Source organism: Nicotiana attenuata, unplaced genomic scaffold (assembly GCF_001879085.1).
Source record: "Nicotiana attenuata strain UT unplaced genomic scaffold, NIATTr2, whole genome shotgun sequence".
Taxonomy (NCBI): domain Eukaryota; kingdom Viridiplantae; phylum Streptophyta; class Magnoliopsida; order Solanales; family Solanaceae; genus Nicotiana; species Nicotiana attenuata.
Genome location: NW_017670340.1, coordinates 32,351 through 46,499, shown reverse-complemented (window position 1 = coordinate 46,499; position 14,149 = coordinate 32,351). Strand labels below are relative to the sequence as shown.

The 14,149-nt window shown below is 37.8% G+C and overlaps 1 pseudogene; it reads right to left on the bottom strand.

Moving 5' to 3' along the window:
• Positions 1-14,149, bottom strand: part of LOC109238091 — a 36,533-nt pseudogene that overhangs the window by 17,600 nt on the left and 4,784 nt on the right.

The window sequence follows — 14,149 nt, the reverse complement described above, 5'->3', positions numbered from 1 at the left end:
GCAATTTATATCGAAAAATGTTCGGTGATCCTTTAGCAAGGTGTCTCGGACCCTCTCAAACGGAGTATGTGATGAGAGAAGTACATGAAGGACATTGTGGAAATCACGCAGGAGTAAGATCCCTGGTAAAAACTCTAATTAGACCAGGGTATTACTGGCCGAAAATGGAAGAAGAAGCCAAAAATTTTGTGGCCAAATGTGACAAGTGCCAAAGATATGGTAACAACATGCATCGACCAGCAGAGTTATTACATCCGGTTGTTGCATCGTGGCCTTTTATGAAGTGGGGGATGGATATCGTGGGTCACTACCACAAGCCAAAGGAAAGGTACGATTTTTATTAGTGCTCATTGATTATTTTACTAAGTGGGTAGAAGCAGGTGACTTCAAACAGCTACGAGAAAAAGAGGTCAGAGACTTCAATTGGCGAAACATCATATGTCGGTTTGGGGTTCCAAAAGAAATTGTGTGTGATAATGGCCCGCAGTTCGTAGGTGCACAAATCACATAATTCTTTCAAAGTTGACAAATTAAAAGGATTACTTCAACACCTTAGCATCATGTGGCCAATGGACAAGCTGAATCAAAAAATAAAGTTATTATTATTAACTTTGAAGAAAAGACTAGAGGAGTCGAAAGGTAAGTGACCAGAAGTGCTACCTGGAGTCTTGTGGGCTTACCGAACAACAGTAAAAACAAGTACGGGAGAGACACCATTTTCACTTGTATATGGTGCTGAAGCCTTAATTCCAGTTGAAATAGGAGAGCCAAGTACGAGATACACCCGAGCAACCGAAGAGTCAAATAAGGAGGAGATGCGAATAAATCTCGATTTGCTTGAAGAAAGGAGAGAAAGAGCTTTAATAAGGATGGCTGTGCAGAAACAAATTATTGAGCGATGTTACAATCGGAAAGCTCATCTTAGGTACTTCAATATTGGGGACTACGTACTCAAGAAAGTTTTTCAATCCACAAGAGCAGCAAATGCAGGAAAGTTGATTCCAAATTGGGTAGGACCTTACAAGGTTCGAGGTATTGCTGAAAAAGGTGCATAAGAGTTGGAAACCATGGATGGCAAGGTTCTACCCTCGAGTTGGAATGTTGTTCATCTGAAGAAGTACTATTTCTATGGAAAGGAAATACCCACGGTCAGGTATCCCTTAATTACGATTTTTATTTTTGTACAGTTAAAATTATACTAACAATTTTAGATGATAGGCAAAAAGCTAGCCCGCACCAAATGATGATATTAGACCTGAAAGACACGCCGAAATAACATAATTCCCGGTCTAGGGTTACAACCTTTCTGATGGAAATATAAAGGGTTAAGTAGTCATCATCTAAATTATACCTCCGAGTCCCGTATGTTTTTCCTTTTCAGGAAAAGGACCGCATGGAAGGAATAATCAAGTGCTCGAGATTTCATACTTTAAAGCTCAAACACTTGGGGGACTATTTATATATAAGGAAGGCAAAGAAGATTGGAACAATCAGAATTCAAGTCAAGCCTTAAAGTTTACCCAACAAATTGAAAGTTTAGAGCAAAATCAAGAGCCAAAAATGCAAGCCTGATTCAAAAACCTATGAAGAATACACTCGTGGATGCAAATTCTAAAATTTTACAGATGTATAGGTTAAAGGCAATATTTAGTCATGGGTTGCCAAGATATACCCTCGAATTTTTTACAAATATGTTATAAAGAAAACAGTTACGAAAAAGTTATATATGATACTTAAATACATGTAAAATATTATTTAGTTTGAAAGTTCAAATGAGACAAAACTTTCCTCAAAGTTATTCAAAGAAACATGTGTGTTCCTATTTCTTCTTTCGTATGTTTACACCATTATGAAGTTGAGACGTCTTCTTCGTTAAGTGTCTTATATAAAAGGGCCCTCTTTTATAATTCGTGCTTGTTCAAAAAGTCACGAAATTAGCAAAGCATTTTTAAATGCAAAAGTTAAAATAACAAAGGGTGAAACAAAAACCCAAGCATTAAAACTAAGTAGAAAATAAAGCCCCAAACTTATAAAGAAAAAGGCAAGGGCAAACCACTAAGAGAGTAAAACAGAATCTCAAAATAAAGATGTCATGAAAGTTGGACAAAAAACTTTATAATATCATGATAACTTGGTTAAAACAAAGTATGAACTTGGTCTCAACCTAATTGTCTTTACAAAAAACCCCGAACCGGACTAGGGGCAAGATCTTCCAAAACATCACCCCAAATGGGACCAGGGGTAAACTTCCAAATGTTCCACCAATTAAAAAAATAAAACAATACTTCAAATTTTCTTAAACTTTCACTGAGGGGCAGAATCTGAACCAGTAGGGTGAAAAATGGCATCATCAGAAGCAGGAAGAGTAACTTGAGCGGAAGGAGATTGAATAGCAGCCTCACCAGGAGTAACTTCATCACCCTCAGGAATGTCAGTCACGGGTGAAGGAAAGCTTTGGCTTTATTGGGTTTTCTCAATGGTCTCTTTGATCTTTGCAATTTCAGTAACTAAGTCAAAGCCTTCCCGGCTTGCTTCCATTAAAGTATCATGGCGTGTGTTCAAAAAAAGCCCAACTTACTTCAACGGCAGCCTTATCCTCAAGAGCTTCATAATCTCTTTCCCAATGCTCAATCTCATTCCTAAGTTCTTCCTTTTCAATTAAGGCAGCATCATAAGAAGCCTGCAGGTGGGCAAGTTAGTTCTCCAAAAACCGAACTCTGTTTGAAGACACTCGGAGATCTTCTTGAGCTTGGGTGAGCGTTTGAACAAGCTCACTAGCGTAAACTTCTTTCTGATTCAATAGGTCCTTCAGACCTCTGATCTCTTCAGTAGCTTTAGAAAGTTGTTCAGCAAATGAAGACTTAAGAATGTCTTGTCTTTGCCCGCCTGATTAGAAGAGGCTCTCTCAACCGCTAATTCTCCTGCCATAACCTTTACTTGCTGCTCCAAGGTACATTTGTTTTCCTCTAAAACTTCCATTTCGAGTTGGAGACTCTCATACTGCACTTTCTAACTATCTGCCTCAGTATGATTGTCATTCATCAGCTGTTGTATATGGACAATCCTTTTCATCATCTCCATACCGATGAGATTAATCTACATAGAGAGAAAAAGAAATGTGATACTAGTAAAAGAAAAATCACATAAGATAAAAAGGCGAGGTTTATACCTTCAAGGATGAATGCACAATATTGTTTATCCATGTTAGAGAGCTATGACTTTCTAGATTAGACTTCTCAACTGGGCCTATCAGTGGTTTCAACCACACGTTAGCCTGGCCGGATTTCTTCAAAAGGTTACCATCTGCAGGAATCTCAATGGTAACTTGTTTCATTGCCCTGCTTCCACTAGAAGAACCAATTTCAGTACGGGAAGTTGTGGCAGTAGGAACGGACGAAGAAGTCAAAATAGCCATGGGCGGAGCAGTAGCGACAATAGTAGGCACAGGCAACTAAGGTTCTTTTGGAGTAGAAACAGGAAAAGAGGTAAGAGGCACTTCCTCAGAAATAAAGCTAAGGTTTTCATCATCAAATCCACGAGAAAAAAGGTGTTCAGTAGAGTCACGGGGTGCTACAGGCGTCTCTTCATCATAACTTACTAAAGTAGCACTTTCAGGCCCGAACATAGAAATAGAACGAGGAGGAGAAGTAGCTTCATCATCTGAAATTACTCGTCTTCTAGCCTATGGCTTACGAACCAAATAGCCTTCATCCCTCTCCTCTTCATCTTCGGAATCCTGTGGCCTATCAGATTTTCTTTTTGATGAAGAACGCAAGATTATTCCTGAGCTTTTTCTAGAGAGAGCCTTGAAGCATTAATTGATTCAACACTCACACCCCGGATGGGAAACCCTAATAAAGAAAAGGGTTAACAAGTTCTAAGATAAGAACAAAAATAAAGAAGAGAGTGAAAGAGAAAGTTACCGTGAGTCTTAGCTTTCCCTCCAAATCTGTTTGAAAGGTATTTCCAGGACCTTACTTCCATAGGAGCAACTGTTAATAATTTTTCTACCCAACCATGGAAATCAGGAATCTCCTTAACGGTTCCTATGGTTGCTGAAAAAGAAAAGTAAAACAGTTACGAGAAGTACAAGCTCTTCACAAAAAAGAGGTGAAACAAAAGATTGAAAGAAAAAACTTACGTGCAAAGTTCCACTTCTCAGGGAAGGGCATGTTTTCTTCACCTACTAACCCACTTGTGGGAGCGGCAACGAATCGGGCATACCAGCCACGATCTTTATCATCCTCGGGGCTAACAAAAACTCTCTTACTTCTTGCCACGAGAATAAAAACCCCGTGACGAAATAATTTGGGAGAGTAAAGATGAATTAGATGGTAAAAGGTGAAGGGTAACTGAGCCAGTTTGCTAAATACATAAGGCATGCCACATCCCTCCATACGATAGGGCCAATCTGTCCTAAACACACATAAAAAAACGGCAAAATTCAATGATAATTGGGTCAATATGAGGCCTAAAACCTAATGTGAAGGGATATGTATACACAAAAGAAAAACCAACTTTAAAAGAAGTGATCCTTTGATTCTCATTAGGAACCAGAATTGGGAAGTCAAATTTCCAATGGCAGTCTTTACGCACAACAGAAATCAAACCTTCAGTAATCTGGGAAGGGTAAACATCAGCACGATTATGAGAAGTCATAGAAGTGACTTGGTTCCTAATCGATTCCCTATCAGAATAGAAAGAAAGTTCAGCAGGGATGATCTCATCAATAGAAGGTTCACGAATTGGTTCACTAGAATCTCTATTTCTAACAGAAGATCTATGTGAAAAAGAGGCCCTAGTTCTAGAAGATGATGGAGGAGTAGAACTAGGTTGAGAAGAAGAGCCACGTACAGAAACTGACCCTAAACTACGCAACCTACCACCTCTCTTACTTCTAGTAGGAGCAGAAGAAGGGGGAAGTTGGTCTACAATGAGGAATTTACGAGGATCGGGATTTGAAGAAGACATAGTTGTATGAAGAAGTAAAACGTATTGAAGAACAGGATGTGGACAAAGAACACTGAAGAAATTTTTTTCGTGAAAGTAAAGACAAAAGATGTATTTATATGGAGAAGCAACCGTTATGCAAAAAAGGTAGTGATGGAAACATCATCATGAAAACTATCACTTCGTGATTGATGCAGTCGTAAAAAAGCCCTAGAATCCGCTGAAGAGTTGCAGATCCATTCGATGACCACCACGTGCTACATGCATTAAATGAAAGTGTCACGCCCCGAACCTGGGTCTGGACGTAACACGGCACTCGGTGCCTGACTACATATGACCGAGCGAACCAACTGGCTGGCTGAATCAACATGTGGTATCATAACATACTGAATGCGGAAGATAAACTAACACATGCTGATATACTAAAAATCTAGATGATATAAATCAAAGTGCGAAAATACTAATACAATTCTGAAACATATTTGCAGCCAACATAGCTTAATATGAAAAGTATGTGACTCTGTCTAACTGTTACTCTAGTCTATGAAGCCTCTAATGAAATACTGAAAACACTGACTGTCTGAAAATACTTAGGACTGTAAGGTAATGATAATGCCCCGAAAGAACTGGGCATCACCAAACAGCTGATACGAGAGTCCTAGCGCTCTGAATCGTCAACCTGTAAATTATTACCTGCATTGTGAGATGCAGGCCCCGGGCAAAAGGGGCGTCAGTACATTTGAATTGCACTGGTATGTGAAGCAACTGAAAGAAAGAATTATAAATGCTGAAACTGAAATTGAGCTGATAATTGAGAATCGATAATTGATACTGAAATGATAACTATTGAAACAGAAACTGAAATGATAGCTGATAACTGATAACTAAATTGATAATTGATAACTGAAATGATAACTGATAACTGATAACTGAACTGATAACTGATAACTGAAATGATAACTGATAACAGAACTGAACAAAGGAAGTAAGGATATGAATACTCCCTCTTCTGAATGATGAACAACCTATTTATCTGAATAAGCTACGGCCTCGGGCCCAATATATATGTGCACATGCTACGGCCTCAGGCCAAGTATACGTATACATAACTACGGCCTCAGGCCCAAAAATACATAAAGCATAAGCTACGGCCTCAGGCCCAAACATGCATAAAGCATAAACTACGGCCTCAGGCCCAAACATGCATAAAGCATAAACTACGGCCTCAGGCCCAAATACAGGTGTTCAACATTCAGGAACTGAGAATCAAACTGCAATACATGATAGTGAAATACTGAATCACGTTGAGTTACATGATACTTGAATACTGGATCACACTGAGTTACATTATACTGGAATACCGAATCATACTGAGTTACATAATACTAGAATACTGGATCATATTAGGTTACATAATACTGGAATACGGAATGGGACTAGACTGAGACATGTGTTCTTGAACTGATTATGAATACTGAAATTTCAACTGTATATGGCATACTGAGTAATCTATACTAAGACTCGGGGCATCAAACCCAAGTCTATATTGAATACGCACTGAACTCACAACGTTCAGAATGAAAGTCATGAGCGAGTTACGAAGATAGAGAATAGAAGCTCTACAACTATTCAAGGAACTAGGCTTAACTATATTTCTGAGGCAATTAGTAACATCATAAAAGAAACGTAGTCTAGGGAGAATCATTAACATTCCCAAACATAGAGAGTTAGCCTCACATACCTTAACTTCCTGCTCTTGAGCGTAATACAACATTCTCCAACCCTTTCAACTTTAATCTATATCAATACAAGTCAAAGGGATTCCATATTAGTAAAAATACTCATGTTTTGGTTACTTAGGCATCTTCTCAAACACTTGGTGGCATAAATCTTCATAGTCCTTATTAATGGTATTTCTACACCCAATAACCCATTCTCTTGCTCCTAAATAAATTCTAAAGTCTCAAATGGTTATAAACAACATTATTCTTTATCACCCATAAGGTAATCAACACCCATAACCAATAATAACCAATCAACAACCCAAACCTATCACCGATCATGCTTTTCTACCAAATCTATCAACTCATATCTCATGAAATAGAGTCTATAATCATTAATTCAATGATAGAATCAACTAGAGGGTGAAGATATTACCTTTTTGACATTCACTTCTTGAATTCGAGTTCTAGGGTTTCTTTTCTCAACAATGATGTCCCAATCGAATATCTAATGATATGGAGGGTTTACCCATGTTAATAAGATGTTGGAAATTTGAAATTAAGTTAGAATCACCATTAGAACTTACCTTGGGTGGTGGAGGGACCCTTAAGGAGTTAGGTTTTTGAGAGCTTTACTTTCTAGAGCAAGTTTTCATGTTGTGGGGCTGTGGAGGACGAAATAGGGCTAAAAAAACGACTTCCCAAGTCGTCCACCGCGTCCCGGTTGGCGCGGCCGCGGTCCCGACCGCGGTAAATCGCTGGAACACTGCCTCGCCACCGCGGTCGCGGTAAAACGCGGCGGACCGCGGTGGTTGCATACCATTCTGTAAAATGGGCATAACTTTTTGCACAGAGCTCCGTTTGGGCTCCACAATATATCGTTGGAAAGCTATTTCAAAGGCCTACAACTTTCATGCTTTAAGTTTTCCAAAATTCCTTACAAATTTTCAGTAAAACCTGCTGGAAGATGGACCTTCCGCAAACTTAGTCGATTTTGTCAAATCTTATGCACCTCACTCTCCGTCTTGATTCCAAAACAACTATTTTCACCCATAATCATCCCGATGGGACTTCATATGTCCAAAATATAACCTTACTACTCCTTTAACTCATTCATACCTAATTCGAATGTGCGGGGTATTACAGGAAGTGACATGCGACGCGTCAGTTCAGAAGAAGGTATAATGATATATGAGAAATGACGGCAAAAATTCCCGCTTTAAATGAGATCCACTTCCCAAATATTCAATTGCTGAATAATTGGCAAGTGGGGGACTATCTGTATTGGAGAAAATAAATATTACACGTGAAATTAATTATATGGCTGACATGGCAAGACACGTGGATCATTAGAAAAGTGACATCTGGAAAAGAGTACTTAAAAAGATGTGAGTCTTAACAGGTACGAGCGAAATGTCTAAGAGACGAGAAGAAACGGTTTCTCGAGTCTCTTTAATAATTTGAAGAGACACCGGTGGAATGAACCAAGACAGGAAAAATGACAGGTTCATTGGTCTTCAATGAATAATCATGAATCATTACAAACGTTACATACTCTTCACAAAACAGTTACGATTACCAATTATAATATTTTATTAATGTCATTAATGCTCATAATGACTTGGTCATAAAGTGTAAAAGACGTTGTACTAAGATATGACTATATGAGGAATAGAAATGTAATTTGTATGGACACATTCTGATTATTACTGGAATACAATTATTTACTTGTGTTTTACAATGATTACTTTGCTATTTCATATTCTAATTTTCCTTTCTTATTGCAAAAATATTTCTTTTCTTGATTATTAGTAACCCGAGTACTTCTAAAAATAGGCTTTAACCGAAATTTCTATTTTTTGGTTATACAATATTCAAAGAGGTCTCAGAAGCAGCTTGTCCTATATTCACTACGTCCCCTGTTTGGCTATACCGACGGTAATAAGCTATTAAATCTTGGATCTTTCGAAACCTGAGATTACAAGTTGCAATCAACATTTTTGACCAAAGGTTTTGAGGTTTAAACTTATTGGATTATGACCCCCGAAGTGATCCACTAAATGATTGGGTCAAAACGGATCAAAATAATGTAACTCGTCTTATAAAAATGTATCTCACAAAAATTAAATTTGGAAGTTGGAAATTATATAAATCTGAAATAACTGTTTCTGAAAAACCGAAAAAAGATAATGTCTCTCTCGAAGTACATTTTAAAATCTTGGTCAAGTACTCATTGTTGCTCTAATAATGAAAAAAATATATCTTAAAATTGATTAATCGAACACAAACTATTATTTTTTTTAAAAGCATTCCTGATAAAAAAACCACTTTTTCAAAATAAGAAATTTTGGAAGCTTGGCAGCTAGGCCATGAGCTTTTTTATTCATTTGATCTGCCCAAGTTTGACTCAGCTTGACAATTTGCTATATATACCTGAGATGCTGATTTGCATCAAGCCTGTTGCCGAAGATATAAGTATTCATGATTTTCCGGAGGCTTTTCCACATAGAACTGATAATGATTAAGTGCATGGATTGCATCTGGGATTGTTCTACTGCTGAAGGCCAAACCTTGCTTTTGAATAACTTCTTTTGCCAGGGCTGATGAAGATATTACCACCGTCGTTATTTGGCCCGATCTGAGGCTGATTTTAGGGCCATATTTTTCAGCTAGCTTCGCGAGGGACTGGTGGGGTTGATCACCAAGAATGTTGTGAAGATTTCCGATCAATGGTAGTTGAATTGGTCCTGGTGGAAGTTTTTTGTTACATCTGTTGCTTACTGAAAGGCAAGAAATGCATTCAAATAAAGTCCAGGTAACTGGTAATACACCCAAAATTAGGGGTGTTCATAAAAATCCGAAAAATCGAACCAAACCGAAAATCAAACCAAACAGACCAAAAAAATCGATACTTTTTTGTTTGGTTTGGTTTTGGTTTTGAATTTTAAAAACCGATCAAATTTGGTTTGGTTTTGATTTTAATCAGAAAAAAACGAACCAAACCGACTATAGGAGTAGCTATTTCAAATTTATTATCACACATATATATATATATGTGTATATTTTTATACAAAATTTCAAAAAAATTATGGTAAATGTTGTTGGACTTTAAGCCATTGGGCTTTAAAGTAGAAGAAGTGTGAATTGGAAATGGAGGGAAAAATGAAAATTTGAAGAAGTGAACTTTTGTCTTGCACTTTGTCCCTCATTGGTGAGAGACAATCACATTTGTGTGCTTATATATAGAATCACTTCTTAAAGCTCTTAATAGGAGTTGAAGAGAATGAACCCTCGCGCCGTCGTCGTCGTCGCTCGGCTTCGGCTTCGGCTTCGGCTTCGGCTTCGGCTTCAGCTTCGTCAAATGATCGATCGATAAGATTATTTTTGGACAAAATTTATTTAATTATTTAATAATTAATTAAATGCCAAATCACTGTTGAAAATACACCAGAACCCTGCTGAACCGCGGCAGGCAGATTCAGAGAGCCTCTCTGACCGCGGTTCTGCCGTAACCGCGGCAGGCAGCGTATTCTTCTGAAAAGGCACCTTTTCCAGACACCTCTTCAGATAATTGCCTATAAATTCTGAGGCAAGGCTCCATTTTCTACACACGAAAAACACTCTAGAACTTCTTTCTTTCTGAATATACTGCATCCTAATTCGCAGTCTCTCTCTCTCAAATTCGTAAGTGTGATTTTGCTCCGTTCTTTGAGTTCGTTGGTATCCTGCAGTTTGTATTGCCACTGTTGCAGGAAGGTTTATTCCATTTTATCCTGGGAGGATTTAATCCATTACCTTGGCAACGTGTGAGGGGGTTAAAATTCCTTAAGGACACACAAGAAAATTGTGGACTCGGAATATTTCTTAAACTCTTCTGTTTTTCCAGTTTCTTTTATTTTTCTAACAGTTTTTTCTGATTTTTGGTTTAACACAGTACCGCTCACAAGCTTAAGGAATATTAATACTAACGTTTCTGTGTTGAAACATATATTAAACTGTTATTCATATTTTGTATACTGTTTTGGAGACTAAAGCCTTCGTGCTTTCTACTCCAATAATTGTTCTGTCCGGTTTAAAGTATATAAAAACTTTACCGGAATAATAAAATGTACGGGCTGTCCGGTTTAAAGTATATAAAAACTTTACCGGAATAATAAACGTACGGGTTTGAAGTATATAAAAACTTCACCACTGTTACGTGTTGTATGTTTGGTTTGGTATTCAGTTTTGAAGAATATCAAAACTTCACTGATTGTAACCAAGTTCTGTTTTGTTTCCAACTTTACAAAAAAAACTAGCGATGAAAACCAAAACTAATGGAAATGTTGCGGGAACGGGTAGCTACTGTTAAAAATGTGGCTGCCTCGTCAAGCCGTTCAGCTCCTGCTCCATGCTAGGCACCAGCAGAAAAAACCCCGGAAAGTTTTCTGGAATAAAGAAGGCTTCTAGGACCAAAGAATTACCAAGCAAGGAAAAAAGTTCAAGGTAATTGGGCCACAACTGTGAAAATCTGGGCATAAGCCCGTGGATTATCGTGCACTAAAGAATGATGTACAAAAGAAAAAGAGAGAAGAAATTGCAAAGCAAAACATGGGTTGAAAATGTTGAAGACATGGAGAACTTGTGTTGCCATGTGTCTGAATGCAACTTCGTAGAGGAAATCCTAAAGAAATGGTGGATAGAGTTCCTGGAGCCCACCCCGCCATGTTTGTGCCTAACAAGGATTATTTTCTTGCTTATGCCCCCGCAGGACCCGACGAGAAAATTTTCATGGGAAATTCGTCTTAAGCCAGAATTGAAAGGAGTGGCCAAGATTTGCGTTTGAAGATGACGTCGGGAAAAAATAGTGACTCTAAACCAAGTTCTCCATGTCTCACAGAAAATTCGCAAGAATCTCTGTGTCGAACTTCACTTCTTGTCAGAATGTTCAGATGTACTTTTGGTTCTAATAGTGTTCTGACTAAGTAAAAGAACGATTTGTATGTAGGAAAAAGTTACTAAATGAGGCCTTTTTAAGCTAAATTAAATAGCAGTTCCCTATCAATAAAGTGAATGTTCTGTCTTACTTGCTTGAGTCAAAAACCACGTGTTACTGGCATCGCGTTTACGGTTCGACGGTACCTTCAAAAAACATTGCGAAAGATGATAAATCAGAAGTATTGCCAAATGTTGATTGCATTAATTCCCAACATGTCAAATATGTGTGGAACAAAGTATGCTAAGGGCATCCTTAATAAGTCCGTTGAATGGAATTTCAAAGTCTTTAGACTTATAATTCAGCTACAGATATTTGCACATGAAGTCAACACCATCTCGCCTGGGAAAAGTATTTTATATCTTTGTATTGACTGATAGCACGAGAATTACTCTATTGTTTATTTAACTTATACGTAAAGAGAGGCAATTGATGCTTTCAAGCAATACAAGAGTGAAGTTGGAAACGCAACTAAACAAAAAAGATCAAATGAATAAGAGTGAATAGGGTGGCGAATTTGAATCTCCTTTTGAAGAATAATGTTTGGAAAATTGCCATTATCACCAAACAACTGCCCCTTTACTCTTCAACAAATTAATGGAATTGCGGAGAGGAAGAATCGAACGTTGAAGAGATGATGAATGCATTGGTAATAAGTTCTGGGCTTACCCCACAGAATTGTCGGGAGGGAAGCTATACTTACAGCTAACCGAATAATCAACCGTGGTACGCTCAAGTAAAACACAACCATTCCTTATGAAAGTTGGAAAGAAGGAAGCCTAGCCTTGAAATACTTCAAAGTGTGGGAGGTGTTTAGGCTAACGGTACAAGTTCATAAACCTAAAAGGGTTAAGATAGGTCAAAAACGGTTGATGTCTGTTTATTGGATATGTAACCAATAGCAAGGCATATATCGGTTTTTCTGGTTTTCATAAATCAGAAAAATCCAAGAGATTCACGTTAATACAATAAATAGAATCAGATAATGGCTGAATGTCTTTGAAAACTATTTATCCGTATAAAGGAAGATTGAAGTGACCTACCAAAAGTCCAAACGACTTCGGAGGAAATAATAGAATGGTATGCTTAATTGAAGAAAATTCCGAGAAAAGTAAACGTCAAAGGAATCTACTTCATTCTTCGTCAGATTCTTCTGACTTTTCTCTGTTAAAAATGAGCCTCGTACCTTCAAGAAAGCATGTCTTCCTCAGAGGCACAATATTGGAAAGAAGCTGTCCAATAGTATGGAATAGAAATCCATAATTGAGCAACCATACTTGGGAATTGGTTGATCTTCCTCCAGGTAACAAAACATTAGGTTCTAAAATGGATTTTCAAGAAGAAAATGAAAGGACGATGGTTACTATTGACAAATACAAAGGCAAGAACTTGTTGTAAAGTCTTAGACAACGAGAAGGTCTTGACTATTTTGACACATACTCGCCGGTAACAAGAGATTACATCCAATTCGATGCTAACAGCGTTAGCCGCCTTCTTATGGGTCTTCAAATCCATCAAATGATGTAAAGCCTTACTAATGGTTTGTGAGTTATACTGCCAACCTGAAGGTTTGTGGTTCGGAGAAAAGAAGGTTGTAGATTGTTAAGGTCTCTTTATTGGACTAAAACAGCACGCCCAAACAATGCATGCGAATTTGACAAAACAATTGTTGTCTATANGCATGCGAAATTTGACCAAACAATGTTGTCAAATGGTTTTAAGATTAATGAATGTGATAAATGTGTTTACATTAAGAACGTTCCAAATCATATAGTCATTGTTTGCTTATATGTTGATAATATGCTAATAATGAGCAAAGACATTGCCGACATTCAAGCTACTAAGCGCATGCTTGCTAGTAAGTTTGATATGAAAGACTCAGGAGTTGCCGATGTAATTCTAGGAATTACAATCCAGAGGACTCCTCAAGGTCTAGCTTTGTCTCTATCACATTACGTGAAAATGGTACTTGAAAAATTCAAACACTTGGAATTTAGAAGTGCAAGAACTCCAATTGACTTAAATCACCATCTCATAAAGAATAAAGGTGAAATTACGTCTCAATTGGAGTATGCTCGTGTGTTGGGAAGCTTAATGTACATCATGAACTGTACACGACCTGATATAACTTGTGCGATAAGTAAACTTAGTCGATTCACAAGTAATCCCAACAAACATCACTGGGTAGCAATGAAACGAGTTCTGGGATATTTGGAATATACCCAAGACTACGCTTTGCACTACAATAAATATCCTGCGATTATCGAAGGATATAGTGATGCTAATTGGATAACCGGCTCATCAGAAACAAAGTCCACAAGTGGATATGTGTTTACTGTTGGTGGAGGAGCAGTATCTTGGAAGTCTTCCAAACAAACGTGTATCGCTCGCTCTACAATGGAATCAGAGTTTATAGCGTTGGATAAAGCCGGTGAAGAAGCTGAATGGCTTCGGAATTTTTTAGAAGACATTCCGTTCTGGCCAAAACCTTTGGCTCCTATTT